This window comes from Oncorhynchus keta, chromosome 22, assembly GCF_023373465.1.
Source record: "Oncorhynchus keta strain PuntledgeMale-10-30-2019 chromosome 22, Oket_V2, whole genome shotgun sequence".
NCBI lineage: Eukaryota > Metazoa > Chordata > Actinopteri > Salmoniformes > Salmonidae > Oncorhynchus > Oncorhynchus keta.
This window is the reverse complement of record NC_068442.1, coordinates 52,552,455-52,564,683: the sequence shown is the minus strand read 5'-3', so window position 1 is coordinate 52,564,683 and position 12,229 is coordinate 52,552,455. Positions and strand designations below refer to the sequence as shown.

Sequence of the window (12,229 nt, the reverse complement as noted above, 5' to 3'; positions counted from 1 at the left end):
TACCCTCTTATTACCCCAGCCCTTATTACCAACCCTTATTACCCTCTTATTACCCTAGCCCTTATTACTAACCCTTATTACCCTCTTATTACCCCAGCCCTTATTACTAACCCTTATTACCTCTTATTACCCCAACCCTTATTACCCTCTTATTACCCTAACCCTTATTACAACCTCTTATTACCCAGCCCTTATTACCAACCGTTATTACCCTCTTATTACCCTAACCCTTATTACCCTCTTATTACCCCAACCCTTATTACCCTCTTATTACCCCAGCCCTTATTACCCTAACCTTATTACCCCTTATTACCCTAACCCTTATTATCCTCTTATTACCCCAACCCTTATTACCCCAACCCTTATTACCCTCTTATTACCCCAGCCCTTATTACCCCAACCCTTATTACCCTCTTATTACCCCAACCCTTATTACCCTCTTATTACCCTAACCCTTATTACCCCAACCCTTATTACTTATTACCCTTAACCCTTATTACCTCTTATTACCCCAGCCCTTATTACCAACCCTTATTACCCTCTTATTACCCCAACCCTTATTACCCTCTTATTACCCCAACCCTTATTACCTCTTATTACCCCAACCCTTATTACCCTCTTATTACCCTAACCCTTATTACCCCAACCCTTATTACCCTCTTATTACCCCAACCCTTATTACCCTCTTATTACCCTCTTATTACTTAACCCTTATTACCCTCTTATTACCCCAGCCCTTATTACCCCAACCCTTATTTCCTCTTATTACCCCAGCCCTTATTACCCTAACCCGTATTACCCTCTCATTACCCTAACCCTTATTACCTCTTATTACCCCAACCCTTATTACCCCAACCCTTATTACCCTCTCATTACCCCAACCCTTATTACCCCAACCCTTATTACCCTCTTATTACCCCAACCCTTATTACCCTCTCATTACCCCAACCCTTATTACCTCTTATTACCCAACCCTTATTACCCTCTTATTACCCCAGCCCTTATTACCCCAACCCTTATTACCCTCTTATTACCCCAACCCTTATTACCCTCTTATTACCCTAACCCTTATTACCCTCTCATTACCCTAACCCTTATTACCCTCTTATTACCCCAACCCTTATTACCCTCTCATTACCCTTAACCCTTATTACCCTCTTATTACCCCAACCCTTATTACCCTCTTATTACCCCAACCCTTATTACCCTCTCATTACCCTAACCCTTATTACCTCTTATTACCCCCAACCCTTATTACCCCAACCCTTATTACCCTCTTATTACCCCAACCCTTATTACCCTCTCATTACCCTATTAACCCTTATTACCCTCTTATTACCCTTATTAACCCTTATTACCTCTTATTAACCTCTTATTACCCTAACCCTTATTACCCTCTTATTACCCCAGCCCTTATTACCCTAACCCTTATTACCCCAACCCTTATTTCCAACCCTTATTACCCCAGCCCTTATTACCCTAACCCTTATTACCCTCTTATTACCCCAACCCTTATTACCCTCTTATTACTTATTAACCCTTATTACCCTCTTATTACCCCAACCCTTATTACCCTCTTATTACCCTAACCCTTATTACCCTCTTATTACCCAACTCTTATTACCCCAACCCTTATTACCCTCTTATTACCCCAGCCCTTATTACCCTTATTAACCCTTATTTCCTCTTATTACCCCAGCCCTTATTATTGCCCCTAACCCTTATTACCCTCTTATTACCCCAACCCTTATTACCCTCTTATTACCCCCAACCCTTATTACCCTCTTATTACCCCAACCCTTATTAGCCCTTATTACCCCAACCCTTATTACCCTCTTATTACCCCAACCCTTATTACCCTCTTATTACCCCAACCCTTATTACCCTCTTATTACCCCAACCCTTATTACCCTCTTATTACCCCAACCCTTATTACCCTCTTATTACCCTCTTATTACCCTTATTACCTAACCCTTATTACCCTCTTATTACCCCAACCCTTATTACCCTCTTATTACCCTCTCTTATTACCCCAACCCTTATTACCCTCTTATTACCCCAACCTAACCCTTATTACCCTCTTATTACCCTTATTACCCTAACCCTTATTACCCTCTTATTACCCCAGCCCTTATTACCCCAACCCTTATTATCCTCTCATTACCCTAACCCTTATTACCCCCTCTTATTACCCCAACCCTTATTACCCTCTTATTACCCCAACCCTTATTACCTAACCCTTATTACCCCAACCCTTATTACCCCAGACCTTATTACCCCAACCCTTATTACCCAACCCTTATTACCTCTTATTACCCCAGCCCTTATTACCCCAACCCTTATTGCCCTCTTATTACCCCAACCCTTATTACCCCTACCCTTATTACCCCTTAACCCTTATTACCCTCTTATTACCCCAACCCTTATTACCCTCTTATTACCCCTTAACCCTTATTACCCTCTTATTACCCTTGAGCATTTAACCCTTATTACCCTCTTATTACCCCAACCCTTATTACCCTTATTACCCCAACCCTTATTACCCTAACCCTTAACCCTTATTACCCCAACCCTTATTACCCTCTTATTACCCTAACCCTTATTACCCTCTTATTACCCTTAACCCTTATTACCCCCTCTTATTACCCCAACCCTTATTACCCTCTTATTACCCCAACCCTTATTACCCCTCTTATTACCCCTAACCCTCAACCCTTATTACCCTCTTATTACCCCAACCCTTATTACCCTCTTATTACCCTCTTATTACCCCAACCCTTATTACCCTCTTATTACCCCAGCCCTTATTACCCCAACCCTTATTTCCTCTTATTACCCCAGCCCTTATTACCCCAACCCTTATTACCCTCTTATTACCCCAACCCTTATTACCCTCTTATTACCCCAACCCTTATTACCCTCTTATTACCCTTATTACCCTTATTACCCTCTTATTACCCCTTAACCCTTATTACCCCAGCCCTTACCCCAACCCTCTTATTACCCAACCCTTATTACCCCAACCCCCTCTTATTACCCCAACCCTTATTACCCTTATTACCCTCTTATTACCCCAACCCTTATTACCCTCTTATTACCCTTAACCCTTATTACCCCAACTCTTATTGCCCTCTCATTACCCCAACCCTTATTACCCTCTTATTACCCCAGCCCTTATTACCCCAACCCTTATTACCCTCTTATTACCCCAGCCCTTATTACCCCAACCCTTATTATCCTCTCATTACCCCAACCCTTATTACCCCTTATTACCCCAACCCTTATTACCCTCTTATTACCCCAACCCTTATTACTAAGCCCTTAACCCTCTTATTACCCTTAACCCTTATTACCCCAGCCCTTATTACCCCTTAACCCTTATTACCCCAACCCTTATTACCCTCTTATTACCCCAACCCTTATTACCCTCTTATTACCCTTATTACCCCAACCCTTATTACCCTCTTATTACCCCAACCCTTATTACCCCTAACCCTTATTACCCCAACCCTTATTACCCTCTTATTACCCCAACCCTTATTACCCTTAACCCTTATTACCCTAACCCTCTTATTACCCAACCCTTATTACCCCAACCCTTATTACCCTTAACCCTTATTACCCCAACCCTTATTACCCTCTTATTACCCCAACCCTTATTACCCCAACCCTTATTACCCCAACCCTTATTACCCCAACCCTTATTACCCCAACCTTATTACCCCAACCCTTATTACCCTCAACCCTTATTACCCCAACCCTTATTACCCCAACCCTTATTACCAACCCTTATTACCCCAACCCTTATTAACCCAACCCTTATTACCCCAACCCTTATTACCAACCCTTATTACCCTCAACCCTTATTACCAACCCTTATTACCCCAACCCTTATTACCCTAACCCTTATTACCCCAACCCTTATTACCCCAGCCGTTATTACCCTCTTATTACCCCAACCCTTATTACCCCAACCCTTATTACCCAACCCTTATTACCACCAACCCTTATTACCCCAACCCTTATTACCCCTTAACCCTTATTACCCCAACCCTTATTACCCTCTTATTAACCCTTATTACCCCAACCCTTATTACCAACCCTTATTACCCCAACCCTTATTACCCCAACCCTTATTACCCTAACCCTTATTACCCCAGCCCTTATTACCCTCTTATTACCCCAACCCTTATTACCCCAACCCTTATTACCTCTTAACCCTTATTACCCCTTAACCCTTATTACCCCAACCCTTATTACCCTCTTATTACCCCAACCCTTATTACCCTCTTATTACCCCAACCCTTATTACCCCCTCTTATTACCCCAGCCCTTATTACTCTTAACCCTTATTACCCCAACCCTTATTACCCCAACCCTTATTACCCCAACCCTTATTACCCTCTTATTACCCCAACCCTTATTACCCCAACCCTTATTACCCCAACCCTTATTACCCCAGCCCTTATTACCCCAGCCCTTATTACCCTCTTATTACCCCAGCCCTTATTACCCCAGCCCTTATTACCCCAACCCTTATTACCCCAACCCTTATTACCCCAACCCTTATTACCCCCTCATTACCCCAACCCTTATTACCCCAACCCTTATTACCCCTTATTACCCTTATTACCCCAACCCTTATTACCCTAACCCTTATTACCCCAACCCTTATTACCTTATTACAACCCTTATTACCCCAACCCTTATTACCAACCCTTATTACCCCAACCCTTATTACCCCAACCCTTATTACCCTAACCCTTATTACCCCAGCCCTTATTACCAACCCTTATTACCCCAACCCTTATTACCCCAACCCTTATTACCCTAACCCTTATTACCCCAACCCTTATTACCCCAACCCTTATTACCAACCCTTATTACCCCAACCCTTATTACCAACCCTTATTACCCCAACCCTTATTACCCCAACCCTTATTACCCCAACCCTTATTACCTAACCCTTATTACCCTCTTATTACCCCTTATTACCCTTATTACCCTCTTATTACCCCCAACCCTTATTACCCTCTTATTACCCCAACCCTTATTACCCTCTTATTACCCCAACCCTTATTACCCTCTTATTACCCCAACCCTTATTACCCTCTTATTACCCCAACCCTTATTACCCCCCAACCCTTATTACCCCAACCCGTATTACCCTCTTATTACCCCAACCCTTATTACCCTCTTATTACCCCAACCCTTATTACCCTCTTATTACCCCAACCCTTATTACCCTCTTATTACCCCAACCCTTATTACCCTCTTATTACCCCAACCCTTATTACCCTCTTATTACCCCAACCCTTATTACCCTCTTATTACCCTCTTATTACCCCAACCCTTATTACCCTCTTAGTACCCCAGCCCTTATTACCCCAACCCTTATTTCCCTCTTATTACCCCAGCCCTTATTACCCCAACCCTTATTACCCTCTTATTACCCCCAACCCTTATTACCCTCTTATTACCCCAACCCTTATTACCCTCTTATTACCCTTAACCCTTATTACCCTCTTATTACCCTAACCCTTATTACCCTCTTATTACCCCAACCCTTATTACCCTCTTATTGCCCCCTCTTATTACCCCAACCCTTATTACCCTCTTATTACCCCAACCCTTATTACCCTCTTATTACCCTCTCTCATTACCCCAACCCTTATTACCCTCTTATTACCCTAGCCCTTATTACCCCAACCCTTATTACCCTCTTATTACCCCAGCCCTTATTACCCCAACCCAGTATTATCCTCTTATTACCCCAACCCTTATTGCCCTCTTATTACCCCAACCCTTATTACCTCTTATTACCCTAACCCTTATTACCCCAACCCTTATTACCCCAACCCTTATTACCCCCAGCCCTTATTACCCCAACCCTTATTACCCCTTAACCCTTATTACCTCTTATTACCCCTTATTAACCCTTATTACCCCCTCTTATTACCCTTAACCCTTATTTCTAACCCTTATTACCCCAACCCTTATTACCCTAACCCTTATTACCCCAACCCTCTATTACCCTTATTACCCCAACCCTTATTACCTCTTATTACCCCAACCCTTATTACCCCAACCCTTATTACCCCAACCCTTATTACCCCAACCCTTATTACCCCAACCCTTATTACTCCCTTATTACCCCAACCCTTATTACCCTATTACCCTTATTACCCCAACCCTTATTACCCTCTTATTACCCAACCCTTATTACCCCAACCCTTAACCCTTATTACCCCAACCCTTATTACCCCAACCCTTATTACCCCAACCCTTATTTCCCCCACCCTTATTACCCTCTTATTACCCCAACCCTTATTACCCCAACCCTTATTACCCCAACCCTTATTACCCCAGCCCTTATTACCCCAACCCTTATTACCCCAACCCTTATTACCAACCCTTATTACCCCAACCTTATTACCCCAACCCTTATTACCCCAACCCTTATTACCCTTATTACCCTTATTACCCCAACCCTTATTACCCAACCCTTATTACCCCAACCCTTATTACCCCAACCCTTATTACCCCAACCCTTATTGCCCCAACCCTTATTACCCTTATTACCAACCCTTATTACCCAACCCTTATTACCCAACCCTTATTACCCCAACCCTTATTACCCCAACCCTTATTACCCCAACCCTTATTACCCCAACCCTTATTACCCTCTTATTACCTAACCCTTATTACCCTAACCCTTATTACCCCAACCCTTATTACCCCAACCCTTATTACCAACCCTTATTACCCTTATTACCCCAACCCTTATTACCCTCTTATTACCCCAACCCTTATTACCCTCTTATTACCCCAGCCCTTATTACTCCAACCCTTATTACCCCAACCCTTATTACCCCAACCCTTATTACCCCAGCCCTTATTACCCTTATTACCCCAACCCTTATTACCCCAACCCTTATTACCCCAACCCTTATTACCCCAACCCTTATTACCCCAACCCTTATTACCCTCTTATTACCCCAGCCCTTATTACCCCAGCCCTTATTACCCCAACCCTTATTACCCCAACCCTTATTACCCCAACCCTTATTACCAACCCTTATTACCCCAACCCTTATTACCAACCCTTAATTACCCCAATTATTACCCCAACCCTTATTACCCCAACCCTTATTACCCCAACCCTTATTACCAACCCTTATTACCCCAACCCTTATTACCCCAACCCTTATTACCCCAACCCTTATTACCCCAACCCTTATTACCCCAACCCTTATTACCCCAGCCCTTATTACCCCAACCCTTATTACCCCAACCCTTATTACCCCAACCCTTATTACCCCAACCCTTATTACCCCAACCCTTATTACCCCAACCCTTATTACCACCCCTTATTACCCCCCCCCTTATTACCAACCCTTATTACCCCACCCCTTATTACCCCAACCCTTATTACCCCAACCCTTATTACCCCAACCCTTATTACCCCAACCCTTATTACCCTCTTATTACCCCAACCCTTATTACCCTCTTATTACCCCAACCCTTATTACCCTCTTATTACCCCTAACCCTTATTACCCTCTCATTACCCCAACCCTTATTACCCTCTTATTACCCCAACCCTTATTACCCTTATTACCCCAACCCTTATTACCCTTAAGCCCTTATTACCCCCTCTTATTACCCCAACCCTTATTACCAACCCTTATTACCCTCTTATTACCCCAACCCTTATTACCCTCTTATTACCCCAGCCCTTATTACCCTCTTATTACCCTCTTATTACCCCAACCCTTATTACCCCTAACCCTTATTACCCCAGCCCTTATTACCCTCTTATTACCCCAACCCTTATTACCCCAACCCTTATTACCCCAACCCTTATTACCCCAACCCTTATTACCCCAACCCTTATTACCCTCTTATTACCCCAACCCTTATTACCCCAACCCTTATTACCCCAACCCTTATTACCCCAACCCTTATTACCCCAACCCTTATTACCCCAACCCTTATTACCCCCTTATTACCCCAACCCTTATTACCAGCCCTTATTACCCCAACCCTTATTACCCCAACCCTTATTACCCCAACCCTTATTACCCCAACCCTTATTACCCCAACCCTTATTACCCCAACCCTTATTACCCCAACCCTTATTACCCCAACCCTTATTACCCCAACCCTTATTACCCCAACCCTTATTACCCCAGCCCTTATTACCTCTTATTACCCCAACCCTTATTACCCCAACCCTTATTACCCCAACCCTTACCCTTTACCCCAACCCTTATTACCCCAACCCTTATTACCCCAACCCTTATTACCAACCCTTATTACCAACCCTTATTACCCCAACCCTTATTACCCCAACCCTTATTACCCCAACCCTTATTACCCCAACCCTTATTACCAACCCTTATTACCCCTTATTACCCTTATTACCCTCTTATTACCCCAACCCTTATTACCCTCTTATTACCCCAACCCTTATTACCCTCTCATTACCCCAACCCTTATTACCCTCTCATTACCCCAACCCTTATTACCCTCTTATTACCCCAGCCCTTATTACCCTCTTATTACCCCAGCCCTTATTACCCCAACCCTTATTACCCTCTTATTACCCCAACCCTTATTACCCCAACCCTTATTACCCTCTTATTACCCCCTTATTACCCCAACCCTTATTACCCCAACCCTTATTACCCCAACCCTTATTACCCTCTTATTACCCCAACCCTTATTACCCCAACCCTTATTACCCCAACCCTTATTACCCCAACCCTTATTACCCCAACCCTTATTACCCCAACCCTTATTACCAACCCTTATTACCCCAACCCTTATTACCAACCCTTATTACCCCAACCCTTATTACCCCAACCCTTATTACCCCAACCCTTATTACCCCAACCCTTATTACCCCAACCCTTATTACCCTCTTATTACCCCAACCCTTATTACCCTCTTATTACCCCAACCCTTATTACCCTCTTATTACCCCAACCCTTATTACCCTCTCATTACCCCAACCCTTATTACCCTCTTATTACCCCAACCCTTATTACCCTCTTATTACCCCAGCCCTTATTACCCTCTTATTACCCCAGCCCTTATTACCCCAACCCTTATTACCCTCTTATTACCCCAACCCTTATTACCCTCTTATTACCCCAACCCTTATTACCCTCTTATTACCCCAACCCTTATTACCCTCTTATTACCCCAACCCTTATTACCCCAACATGGAGCATCATATACAGTATGCTGTAACTGTATTATAAAGAACGGAAATATTAAAGCAACTTGCAACCATTTCAAAGATTTACTGAGTTGCAATACATAAAACGAGCTCAGTCACTTGAAAAATAAATTCATTAGGCCCTACTCTATGGATTTCTTATGACTGGGCAGGAACGCAGCCATGGATGGTCCTGGGAGGGCATTTGGGAGCCAGGACCAGCCAATCAGAATGAGTTTTTCCCCACAAAAGGGCTTTATTACAAACAGAAATAATCCTCAGTTTCATCGGGTGGAGGGTGGAAAAAAATTCTGTGATTTTTTATTTCAGTTCATGAAACATGAGATCAACACTTTACATGTTGCATATGTATGTGTTCTCAGGATACATTCCCGACTACATTTGTCTCAACTTTCATGCCACTCATTATTGCTCCCATTATTGACTAAAACTGCCTTTTCCATCATGTTTGTCTCAACTTTCTCATTTGTCTCAACTTTCATGCCACTCATTATTGCTCCCATTATTGACTAAAACTGCCTTTTCCATCACGTTTGTCTCAACTTTCTCATTTGTCTCAACTTTCATGCCACTCATTACGTTTGAAGGGCTGGGAGATTTAAAAGACAGATTATTTTTGCAAAGAGTCTACTAATCCTAAATACTTTGATATAAGATCAAAGTACATGGGATCCTACAGGAAGAAAAACTTAAATAAAGTAAATAATATGGTCATCAATTGTAACATGGAATGTAAACGTGAACATTTTGAATGTAAATACACACCTACCACATCTACCACATCTACCACACCTACCACACCTACCACATCTACCACACCTACCACATCTACCACATCTACCACATCTACCACACCTACCACACCTACCACATCTACCACATCTACCACATCTACCACATCTACCACACCTACCACACCTACCACATCTACCACACCTACCACATCTACCACATCTACCACACCTACCACATCTACCACACCTACCACATCTACCACATCTACCACACCTACCACATCTACCACATCTACCACACCTACCACATCTACCACACCTACCACATCTACCACACCTACCACACCTACCACACCTACCACATCTACCACACCTACCACATCTACCACATCTACCACATCTACCACATCTACCACATCTACCACACCTACCACATCTACCACACCTACCACATCTACCACACCTACCACACCTACCACATCTACCACATCTACCACATCTACCACACCTACCACATCTACCACACCTACCACATCTACCACATCTACCACACCTACCACATCTACCACATCTACCACATCTACCACACCTACCACATCTACCACACCTACCACATCTACCACACCTACCACATCTACCACACCTACCACATCTACCACATCTACCACACCTACCACATCTACCACATCTACCACACCTACCACACCTACCACACCTACCACATCTACCACATCTACCACACCTACCACACCTACCACACCTACCACATCTACCACATCTACCACACCTACCACATCTACCACACCTACCACATCTACCACATCTACCACACCTACCACATCTACCACACCTACCACACCTACCACATCTACCACATCTACCACATCTACCACACCTACCACACCTACCACACCTACCACATCTACCACACCTACCACACCTACCACATCTACCACACCTACCACATCTACCACACCTACCACACCTACCACATCTACCACACCTACCACATCTACCACACCTACCACATCTACCACACCTACCACACCTACCACACCTACCACATCTACCACATCTACCACACCTACCACACCTACCACACCTACCACATCTACCACACCTACCACACCTACCACATCTACCACACCTACTACACAGTGACATGCTGTACATTTTAAAGCCAAGATCTGCCCCACAAATTACAGGTTTGATGCTTTTTGAATCGTATACCATCAGTCGCACAGGTCCAGCCCGAATGCAGCTGCTTCTCATGAAAACCTAATACAGTTAACTGTAATGGGGTGACTAATGAATACTTCCAGAATCTCACTATTCAACAACAGATTGGTGTGCCTCTGCATGGAATGATATCCAACCCGGTCTCATGAGAGGTACGTTCCATTTCAAAGCATGAATCAGTTTAATGTATTTGTCGCTTAAAGGTACAGAGTCATTTATTTTTTTATTTTTAAAGCATCATTATCAGAATCTCACTATTTAACAACAGATTGGTGTGCCTCTGCATGGAATGATATCCAACCCGGTCTCATGAGAGGTACGTTCCATTTCAAAGCATGAATCAGTTTAATGTATTTGTCTCTTAAAGGTACAGAGTCATTTATTTTTTTATTTTTAAAGCATCATTATCAGAATCTCACTATTTAACAACAGATTGGTGTGCCTCTGCATGGAATGATATCCAACCCGGTCTCATGAGAGGTACGTTCCATTTCAAAGCATGAATCAGTTTAATGTATTTGTCTCTTAAAGGTACAGAGTCGTTTTTTATTTTTAAAGCATCATTATCAGAATCTCACTATTCAACAACGAATTGGTGTGTTATTTTAATGTGTGTTATTTTATTCTGTATAAACACACAGAATATCAAGCGTCAGACGAGTCCCTCTACCATCCATCAGGGTCCCGTGTCGAGGCGGACCTACAGTGATAACGACAGGTCATTCAACAACACAGATGTTGTGGTTGGGGAGAAAATGAACACCATGTGAATTTATAATACGTTAACCCGTCTAACTGTCTATTATCATGGGCAAGCAATCAGTAAATACATACATCTACAGGAAATGTCTAAAACATTTGTAAGTCATGTTTATGGCAAGGATTTCCAAGAAATAGCTAATGTTATAAATTGAGTAATTAGTGTAAAATGAACAGTAAATAGTTTTCTGGTGTACATAATGAACAACCTACATAAGCAATCCATCCATTACACTAAAAACATTTTGTCA

The 12,229-nt window shown here is 42.9% G+C and overlaps 1 long non-coding RNA gene across 4 annotated transcripts; it reads right to left on the bottom strand.

The window, feature by feature from the left end:
* Positions 1-10,167: 10,167 nt before the first annotated feature.
* LOC127910835 (uncharacterized) lies at positions 10,168-11,094 on the bottom strand. 4 transcript variants are annotated; one of them, XR_008076293.1, is made up of 4 exons: positions 11,020-11,094; positions 10,876-10,983; positions 10,426-10,515; positions 10,168-10,227 (listed from the first exon to the last, which is right to left on the bottom strand). It is a non-coding gene; the product is annotated as an uncharacterized LOC127910835 (long non-coding RNA). The 4 variants fall into 4 exon arrangements; XR_008076294.1 differs by having other exon boundaries at positions 10,426-10,506; positions 10,939-10,983; positions 11,020-11,036; XR_008076296.1 differs by lacking the exon at positions 10,168-10,227 and adding an exon at positions 10,234-10,326 and having other exon boundaries at positions 10,453-10,515.
* Positions 11,095-12,229: the final 1,135 nt, after the last annotated feature.